The sequence below is a fragment of the Phoenix dactylifera genome, chromosome 18, assembly GCF_009389715.1.
Source record: "Phoenix dactylifera cultivar Barhee BC4 chromosome 18, palm_55x_up_171113_PBpolish2nd_filt_p, whole genome shotgun sequence".
Taxonomy (NCBI): domain Eukaryota; kingdom Viridiplantae; phylum Streptophyta; class Magnoliopsida; order Arecales; family Arecaceae; genus Phoenix; species Phoenix dactylifera.
This window is the reverse complement of record NC_052409.1, coordinates 8,555,086-8,565,693: the sequence shown is the minus strand read 5'-3', so window position 1 is coordinate 8,565,693 and position 10,608 is coordinate 8,555,086. Positions and strand designations below refer to the sequence as shown.

The 10,608-nt window shown below is 36.9% G+C and overlaps 1 long non-coding RNA gene across 1 annotated transcript; it reads left to right on the top strand.

Moving 5' to 3' along the window:
* The first annotated feature begins 1,793 nt into the window (after positions 1-1,793).
* LOC113463711 lies at positions 1,794-2,702 on the top strand. Its single transcript, XR_003388461.2, has 2 exons — positions 1,794-2,120; positions 2,278-2,702. It is a non-coding gene; the product is annotated as an uncharacterized LOC113463711 (long non-coding RNA).
* The last annotated feature ends 7,906 nt before the right edge of the window (positions 2,703-10,608 follow it).

Here is a 10,608-nt window from a genome sequence, read left to right as displayed (position 1 = left end):
CCATCTTAAGCATCAGAAGGCTTGGTTAGATCTAATATGGCAAGCTTTCTGACCTCATTTGTTATCTTACAGATCCATGAAAATAGCTCATATTATCGATCCGAGATCGGTAACAACAATATCCATACAAAAATAATAATTATTGGAATTGCAAACATGCAAGTGAAACATTTGATAATGTAAATGACGCATTTCTAACTAGACTGCAATTTCAGAAACAAGCAATGTGACACCTTGCAAGTGATGGAAAAATAACATAACACCTATTATCATCATCTTGTGATGGTCTAAATGACCGGTCTAATTAATAAGTTGATGTTCTCTTAAATTTTATCTAGCATACTGAAGCATCTATAGGTTCTCATTTACATTAATATTATTTTTTAGTACCAAAGTTGTTTATGGCTTTCTTTGTGGAATCAATCAAGATTAATTTAAAACATAGATATTTTATAGATCTTACATCATTATTTGCTTCAAATAGTTTAGAAGCCATCATAGAGTGATTCCTGGAGTGGTATCACCTCTTGCCTCTTGGGCAAGAGAGTGAGGATTCAATTCTGAGTGGCATTAGCCCTCGTTCCAGCCCTGGATTAACAAAGCTTCATCGTCTCGATCTAAACTGCGACTTAGAAGGGGTAGAATGAGAATGGGTAGCAGGTAGTGATTAGTCACTCCTAGCCTCAACAATAAAAGAAAAAAAAGTTCAAAACTCTGAATTTGAATATAGATTAGAATTTGAGACCTAAATCATCCATAAATTGAAGTCATAATATCAAATCTACATTGTTCAGTCGATAATGAGTCAATTTTAAGCTAGAGCTATGTTGATGCAGGGGCTCTCTTTTTAGGTGAGCTAATTAAACATAAGTTTAGACTCCAATGTACTTACCAATGCTTCAGTAATATGTGTCCATCCTGAATTAACCTTGGCCTAATACAACCTACCCTATGTGCATCCCTAATTGGTCGAATATTTCAAGTTTGAATCTAGATGCTAGAGTATGCATTAGTAATCTATGCCATAATTCGGCATACTTTATGAATTATGTCTCTTGGGGTCTGTTTGGAAAATTGAGAAAAATTGGGCTGGATTTTCCATATGATCATGAATTACATAATTTATTTAAGTAAGGTCTATATCAATCAAATCCCTTTTTAGACTAAATTCTGTGGAAGAAAAAAAAATTTTATAGATCTTTTTTTCCATCATACAATTCAAAAGGTCTATAAATGGAATTTAGCCTAAAAATTTGGGCGAGCCTTTAGAAGAAAACAGGGTGGGCAGGCTAATAGATCCTATTTCTATATAAAATCTAATCCAATCCTACTGGATTTTCCAAACAGATCCTTGATAGAAAGGAATACCTACCAAACATGAAATATCTAGATTCAAATATGACTTTATAAGACTCAAATCAAGATAAGGAGAGGATGAGTGTGTTTGCTAGGGCACTGTCACCTTCACATGCCACTCTTAGTTGCTACACATGAAATGAGAATATAATTAACAAGATTTTGTTAGGTTAGCGGACTGAAATGCCTCCAAAGCTACATCAAGTGCAGAAAGTTCTTGACATAAAACTTGAAAACGTTGCTCCATTTAGTTGGCGTGGGCAAGGCAATTCCACAAAGTTTGTGCTCCCTCCATGATTGAAAATATAAATACAATATACATATTTATATAAATACAAACATAAATATAAATATAAATATAAAAGGGCTGGTTTTGGGGTGAGGATCTCGTCTAAAGCTGCGAAGGGTAAAGACAAGTCCTTCATCGAGTCCTCTAAACCATCATTGCGTATCTGTCTTCCTGTTCCTGTGTGCATGCATTATTATTGTTGTTTAAAGGAAATCCATCCCCCGAAGCAACCCAGAACCATCCTTGTCTCCTCTTCAGCTTATAAATAATATCGAATCACATGCACTCCATTTATCTCACTCCCTCCAAAAGGTCCTAAAAATCTAAAGACACTGTAAATGCTGCAACTATAGATAACCAGTTTGTGCTCCAACGCCTTCAACTCCATCAAAGAATATCCGTCCTCCCTTCTCTTCAGACAAGACTCAAAGAAGTACTCTAGAGCTCGCCTCTCGCAAACTGCGAGGATGAGGAGGTGTCAAACATTCCTCCTTCCCTTCTTTTCAAATATTTATCCTATTCTTTATTAGTTAAAATCTATGCGTTGATTTCTAACTTCTTTTAAATTTTTGAATGGAACTGATTTCTGAACGTCGAGATACTGATGACATCAGTAGTTTTTATCGACAAAGGTTGCGGAGGAGAAGAGGAAGTAGGAAGGAAGACGAGGAAGTGCGACGTAAGATGGAAGCAAAGATGGAGATGGTGAACCTAAAGCTTTACTTGGAGAACCGATGCATCATGGAGGAGAACGAGAGGCTGAGGAAGAAAGCTCTCCTCCTCCGCCAAGAGAACCAGGCTTTGCTCTCCCACCTCCGCATCACCAATTTCACCACCACCACCACCACTACCACCACCCTTCCCAACGATTAAATGATGCTCTTCTCTTCCAACTTTTGATTTATGGATGTATGTGATCCTTCTTGTTTGCTGTTCTCTTTGATAGTATGCATGTATAATAAGCTTTTTTAATTATTAGGAGTCAGTTTGAGAGTTTGACATGCTTTGTTTACTCCAGATTTTATTACCGAAAAGCATATAAACTGTCAGTTTGGCAGGTTTGTGGTGTCTGATATCTTATTTTAACCAAACAGTATTAAATCTTTAAACTTTAGTTTAGGCCATCCTATTGCTTCTAAAAGTCCTACTCGTTATCCAGGATTACAATCATCTAAATAGGAAGCTAGTCGGGTTAAAAGAATACCAAATATATATCTCACAGACATGAGGGTGAAGAATCAATGTAAACTTACCTGAAATAAAATAAAATAAAATTATTCAGAAAGAATCAATGTAAACAGAATTATTTGGCCATAGGATATTTCTAGTGGATTTTAGGTAGTGAATAGAGCCATTATGTATTGCTGTTGCTACCATAAGATAGTCAACTAAAGTTTACCCTGAAAAGAACATTTTGTGATCATTAAGATATGAATAGTTTGGGCCAGAAAAAATTCTAATTTACAATCAATCTCAAGATAGAACATGATACAAGTAAAAATAATAATTCACTGATTCGGATACAAGTAAAAAAAACAAAAATCTAATTTACAAGCAATATCAGGATAGAACAATCGCTATCCTTGATAGAATAGAGGTTTTTTTTACTCATATCGGTGGCTACATGTTAAACCAACTGTAGGTTGGCTGTGCTGCATAAATGGTTACATCTACATTCATCGAATGTGATATGTCCTAAGCTTTTACTCTATGCTTGAGGTCATCTTCACGTGGTCGCATAGAACCTTTTTCACCTAAAAATTGTTGCAGCCTCCCATCTGGGGCCTACAACTGAAGGTAAACTGGTTCAACTTGACAGTCTCTCATCCACTTACCCTGGTACTCATCAAGTGAATTTTCTCCATCTTCCATTGCCTTCAGTCTTTCTACTTAATTTATCTTAGGAATTAGTAGTCAACTGCTGGTTTCCACCAATCTAATAGTCAAAATACTCATCATTTCTTCCACCATACCACAAGGCTAACAACCATGAATAGAATGGAGGATGAGGCCCAGCAATTGGCATCTTGCTTCCAAACGAAGCAGTTCTCCATTCGAAACTACTCGAAGTGTCTTTGAGGTTTTGAACAGGGTTGAATTTGGCAAGCCTCATCTGGGGGCAAATTAGCAGTTCTAACTTTGATTTTTATTTTTTTTAATAATCGAATCAGCAAATCATCTTGCTACCGAACAACTATTTTCGATTTGGCAAGGCGGTATTTCAAAAGAACAACTAAACATGGGGGAATTTGAAGCAGTTCAAGAGTTCAGAGCAGGTAGCAGGATGAAGTAGTTCAGACTTGGTTTCAAGCAGTTTATCCATGGACCGACATATCTGAACCCAATTGGAGAGCACTTCACTTCCCCGGATGGGCTATCCGGCTATGCTGTTGTGTGGCCCTCTTGCCTTTGAATTGAACTAGTTAGAAAAATTAAACAGTGCTGATAACTACTAAGAGAAAATAAGATCACATATCTGATCAACAGAAGTCATCCAATTTATCAGGGATGGTATAAGATTCAGCATTTAACATGAAATCGGTATCGTGAAACACATCCATCCAACCCCTTGATCAAAAAAATTACAGAAAGGATGAGTAGAGCTGCAAAGACTGAAAGCTTCAGTGAGAGTGTACAATTGCAACCAATGCAAATCAGCCTTCCTTTTGCTGGTGGCATCAGTACTAATTAGCAACAACAGCTTCAGAGTCATAATAACTTGAACACGACGCAAATCAACCCAAAAATTTAACAGTGCCATTCATTGTACTGTGTAGGGGCGTCATGCCAAAAAAGCCTATCAGCCGTGCAATGAAATCCATGTGAAATAAAGAAAAAGTGTTAGAAAACGGTCCCCATGCTACAATTTAGCAATCGATTGCCTCTCATGAAAACTTTGATGTTTAGAAAGGCTGGCTTTTGCTTACAGCATTTAGTGTCTCATTTTAAGTTTTTGAAATGGTGACAGAGCCTAAGAAGTTTCACCACAACCCATCAGAGCTGATGACATTAATGGATCATCTGAAATAGGAATCCTTCACTAAAGTTTGTTGTGCACACCTTCCCTCAAAGGATTTTCCTGTTCACGCTCCAGCCTTTGGAGAAAAGGTGCAGCCTTTTGCGCTTTGAAGAGAGATGCCAGAGAAAACTAGCAGAAAAAGTTTCATGTAGATGAAACCAAATTATTTCTCATGAAGTAGATTTTTTCCTGCTTATACCAGTACCAGTTCAACTCTCCTCAGATTACATCTTAATGGAAAGAGATGCAATAGTAGTGCCATGTCGATGTGTTATACTTCTATGGAAATTTAAAATGCTAGGAAAAATGGCAATTAAAGGCCACTAAAAGTAATGGGAAATGCATGATGAAAATAATTGATATGAACTTAAATCCTCCATACATGTTTGCAACAAAGAGTACTCAATGATCAGCAACATGAAGTATGCATCCATTATGAAACACGAACAAAATTATTTGGAAAGCTTTGACTTCAGTCAGTGTAAGGTCAGCCATGACGATATTTTCTTGCTTAGGTTACTAATCGAAGAACTTAAAATTCACACTTGGAAGAAAAGGTATTTGTCATCAGAAGGTATTCAAAAGGAACATATGAAATCATTAAGGATGTGCAGGGAATCTATCACATGTTGGAAGTTGCAATGAGAAATACTAGTTTTGTATGTGGTGACTCTACGCATTGTTGCCTCTAACCATATCTATTTATTCCTGTTACAAGCGTAGCTACCATCATTCAGTAGAAAGTGTGATTATATATCCCATTTGTGAATGTTTTGTATAATTTGGTAAAGTAAGGATGGTGTGAGGACCCGTGCGGGCGTGTGTTTAGTCCCACATCGGTTATTCGTTGGGTAGATCTTGGGTACTTATACAGGATCAAGGAATCCAAACAATACCTTCCGGCTAGCCATTTTGGGTGAGGTCCTGGGTTGTTACAAATGGTATCAGAGCGGACCCGGCCCATAACTTATGTGGACTAAGGGACACTGCAGCACGGATCCATTGGGGTTGACCACGGACCGATCGTGGTGTTTGTGATTAGATTTGAATGAATTTGAACCCTTAGCCTGACGAGGACGTCAGGGCTTGAACGGGAGGAGTATGTGAGGACCCGTGCGGGCATGTGTTTAGTCCTACATCGGTTATTCGTTGGGTAGATCTTGGGTACTTATACAGGATCAAGGAATCCAAACAATACCTTCCGGCTAGCCATTTTGGATGAGGTTCTGGGTTGTTATAGATGGTGTTGTTGAGTCCTGACTTGGAATTATGAACATAATCTTTGGGGGACAAAGCTTAGAAAAATAACATACTGTCTGCAGTTTTCTCTGTTTTGCATTATTATGCAAATCAATCACAATGCACAAAGACATATCTAATAGAAATTGGACGTACAGACAGGACCAAGTGAATAAGTCTGTTTGGATTTAAGTACCTTCTGGTTGTTGCATGCATTTGTGACTTGGGGAAAGAATATTATAGGACAGCAAAGGCTGCCAAAGTTATATGATTGAGGATCTTTTGTCCAAGAACATAAGTTGGGTATCATAAAGAAGGAAAACTAGAAGCAGATGAGTGACAACTAGAATTATTACTTTTCAAAAAGATTGCGTTGAAAATAAGTTAGCAGCTGCACTAACATTTAGCGGGAATTGGTGTGCTGCGACTCGCAAATCAAGACATATCGATGTTCATGTAATTTAAAGATTGTGCATGCAAGCTTGAAGGGAAATGTAGAAGCATGTGTTTGTCTATGTGTGTTTGTAGTATGTGGGTCTGCAAGCATGTACATGTGAGAGAGTCTGTGTTCATTTCTATGTGCATGTTCGCATCTGTGTGCATTGCATGTAGAGGTTGGTGCATTTATGTGCACATATGTGCATATTTCTGCAGGTGTGTTTGTGTGCATGCATGTGTTCGCAAATGTGAAGTCTCCAAAACATAATTTACCAAATATTCTCTCACAAATTTTCTTGCACCTCTTTCACTGGAGCTTGAAACATTTTAGTTGTTAGAGAAGATATGATCGATTGTACTTTGAAGGCTCCAAAACTTGCAGCAGGCCTTAGAAGGGAGTTAAGAGAGAGAATCCGATAAATCTTTGATTTAGAAGTAATTTCAATAGGAATGGCAGAAGAAGAAGGAATATTCAAATAGCTGCCAATAAAATTGGGAAGAAACTAAGTACTATCGTACAGGATGATTATGCGATCTTTAGGACAATAATATGTAAGCAAATATTTATTTCTTACAATGAGTTTTAGAGATTATCATAGTTTCTTGAGCTAATTATGCAGGTAAGTCAATGGTTGCCATCATGATAGTAGTTACCATTGGATCATTCACTTGTATCAACAAGTTATGAACTTGATTAGTTAGACCACTACCTAAGAGGACTTCAAGACATGATATTGGATTCATGAAAGAGAACACTTCATGATAGCACTTTGTCTATGAAGGTAAATTGATCAACAAACCCATTAAATTTCTAAGATGAGATTGACACTGGTCACCTTCACTAGAAGACAAAACAAGATTTTGTCAAGAGGTGCACTTTATAGGAGTAGGAGGCAAAGGCTTTTTGTCATATAGATATAAAGTGTGAGGCTACTCTACAATTGGTGAGGATCTATCCATCTCAAATTTCAACAGCATAAAGATCACATTGTTTGAAAATTACCGGCCTATGCATTAGGTAATTGTAGAATAGATATATAGTTCAATGGCTCGGAAGGAGATCTCCGATAATTAGTAGTCTCGAACCACATGAACTCGATTAAATTTGGTCCACACATATTTTAAGATGTCTTGATCATAACCAATAGGGTGGAGCCAAAGTCTACATTCCCTGTAATCCATTGTGGCATAGTCGTCGCATTGTTGACAATGTCCATTATGCCATTCCTAAATAGAAGATAGGTCCATTTGTTTTCTTGGTGAACGGGTAAAAGACCTGTAAAATATGACCACTTTTGCTTTCGAATATTTTAGATACTAGAGATCATGATCAATAATGTGTATCTTATTCGAAAGATAGAAGCCTCAATCTTACCTTTCCCTGCCAACACCGTCGCGCGCGCGAGAGAGAGAGATTGAGAGTTGGAATGTAATTTCTCCTTGAATATTTAGAAGATCAATATTCCCTACTCAATCACTCAAAGATACCACCCTCCATGCATGAATATTTGTGCATATCAATGAACATGAAGTCTTTAACAATATGCATGCGTGTATATATGTATGTATGTATACATGTTCATCTATTTGTATATGTGTTTGTACATATATTGTGTAAAAGCAAGAATGTTTTCAAGAACATTTGGCCACAGATTCTTCCTAATGAAAAATCAACAATACTGCTCTCAAAACCAAAGTCCATACCATCAATTATATGATCCTTAAGGATCTGAAAATCTTATAATTTTGATGGTTCAGCCCCAAAATTCCATTCATGGCAAACCCAAATCCATGAACCTTCCCGGCAAAAGCCACAAAAAAAAATAAAAAAACCACTTTGGCCACCCCACTCTGTAGCTAAGGAATTGAATTTAAATTACGATGGATTTCCTAATGGGCCATGGGTGCAGTTTCTACTACACAAATCCACATGCCATTTTATGCTTTTATAATTTTTTCTAGCTTTTAAATTTTTGAGCTTTCTAGGAATTATGAGGAAAGCTTTACGCTGTCTTGCACTCTTTGTTTATCCTATGATAAGGAAAAAATCCACTGTTTATCCCAGTTTTTAACATATGGCCACGTGGCAAATGAAGGCCAGACATAGTCATTAAAAGTAATCAATCTTCTTGGAGATTTCTCTTACTTGGGAGTTATCACTTTCTTTTTTGCTTTAGTAGTTGATGCAACGCAATTTCCTCCTACTAGAAGTTGTGATGGAGAACGAATTCTAATCTCACAAGGTCACTATTTGTAACAACCTAGGACCTCATTCAAAATGGCTAGTCAGAATGTATTATTTGGGTTCCTTGATCTTGTATAAGCACCCAAGATTTACCCAGCGAATAATCGATATGGGACTAAACACACGTCTGCACAGGTCCTCACATACTCCTCCGTTCAAGCCATGATGTCCTCATCAGGCTAAGGGTTCAAATCCATTCAAATCTAATTACAAACACCACGATCGGCTCATAGTCAGCTCCAATGGATCTGTGCCGCAGTGTCCCCTAGTCCACATAGGTTATGAGTTGGGTCCGCTCTGATATCATTTGTAACAATTCAGGACCTCACCCAATATAGCTAGTTGGAAGGTATTATTTGGGTTTCTTGATAATGTATAAGTAACTAAGATCTACCCAGTGAATAACCGATGTGAGACTAAACACATGCCCGCATGGGTCCTCACACCATTGAAATAGAGTGTGCTATTACTTAGGAGGTGGAGGTTCTTTAACAAATAGGTGGATGTTTTTCTGGAGGCAAAATTTAGTTCTTGGATCTACCATAATATATGAATTCATTTCTTGAACAATAAAACTGAGGGCTTAAGGCCTATGCCAATCTCCTGCAATTATCACATATAAGGTTGCTTCTAGAAATACTAACAATAAGGCCATTATCTTGTTGCATCAAGCATTTGTACCACCTTAGAATAGATGTTGAACATTGGCCGGCCTTAAAGTGCAACTCCATAAATCATCTTATTTGTATTGCTGCTCTGACATAATTCTTGTTCAAATAAATTTACATTCTGAATTTAGGAAATGTTGGACTAAATGAGTTCAAGCAAGCATAAAATTTTTGGTTTGATAATAGTTTGATTGTGCAGTGATTATTTTTTTCGCACAATTCAAATTTAACTGTTCAGATAAATTGATCATAGAGAACCTTTCTTTTATTCCCCAAATATGAAATTTGATTGAGTTTATGCTTGTTTTCTGTATTAATTTCCATTGTTGTATATATAAGTCAGTTTGTAAGAAAGAGATTTTTTTTTTTTTGCCTTGCTGTAGATGCAACTACTCGTTAATTTATTAGTTTTGGTCCCTGTTTATCTAATTCCCAAATATGTATGGATAGAATGGTTAATATTTCTCCATGTCAATCTAGTAATGTGGACTTTCCTATCAATGGATCTTCTTATCTTTGAGCTTCTATTATTTTTATGTTGAATTCTACACCAAGGAGAAATTCCTGTATCCGCCCCTGGTTTTATGCTCACTTTGATGTATAAATAAAACTTCCAAAACAAATGATTCTCTAGTTTCTTAATATTTTAAGCATTCTAAATTATAAAGCCAACTCCAATGTGTTCATTTTTCACTTGCAATTATAGCATATCAATCTGATCTAGTCTCTGCGACAATCATTTAATGCTTGCATGCCCCTCATCACCAACAAACACTCTGATCTGTCCAGTAATAGTACTCAATATATCACATAGTTATGGAGACATAATCCTAGAGAAGGGGTTGTGCAAATCTAATTAGAAATTCAAATCTAAAGTTTTAACTGAATTATGAATTCATATCAAGTCATCTTGTCCTCAAGAATTCATAAAAGTAATTGGGGATTTCGGAATCCCCAAACCTCATCAAAGTAGGATTCAAGTCCAAATAGAAGCCACCCACCTCTACTTTTGTTTTCTCATCTCATTGCAGCAAGAAAGAAATGGAGAAAAAGCATAAGGTATGAGGATCCGTGCGGGTATATGTTTAGTCCCACATCAGTTATTTGCCGATGAGATCTTGAGTATTTATACAGAATCAAGGAACCCAAATAATACCTTCTAGCTAGCTATTTTGGGTGAAGTCCTGAGTTGTTACAAATGGTATTAGAGCAAACTCGGCCCATAGCTTATGTAGACTAGAGGACACTGCGGTCAGGTTCATAGAGACTGACCACGGGCCTATCGTGGTATTTATGATTCGATTTGAATGAATTTGAACTCTTAGCCTAACGAGAACGTCAGGGTTTGAATGAG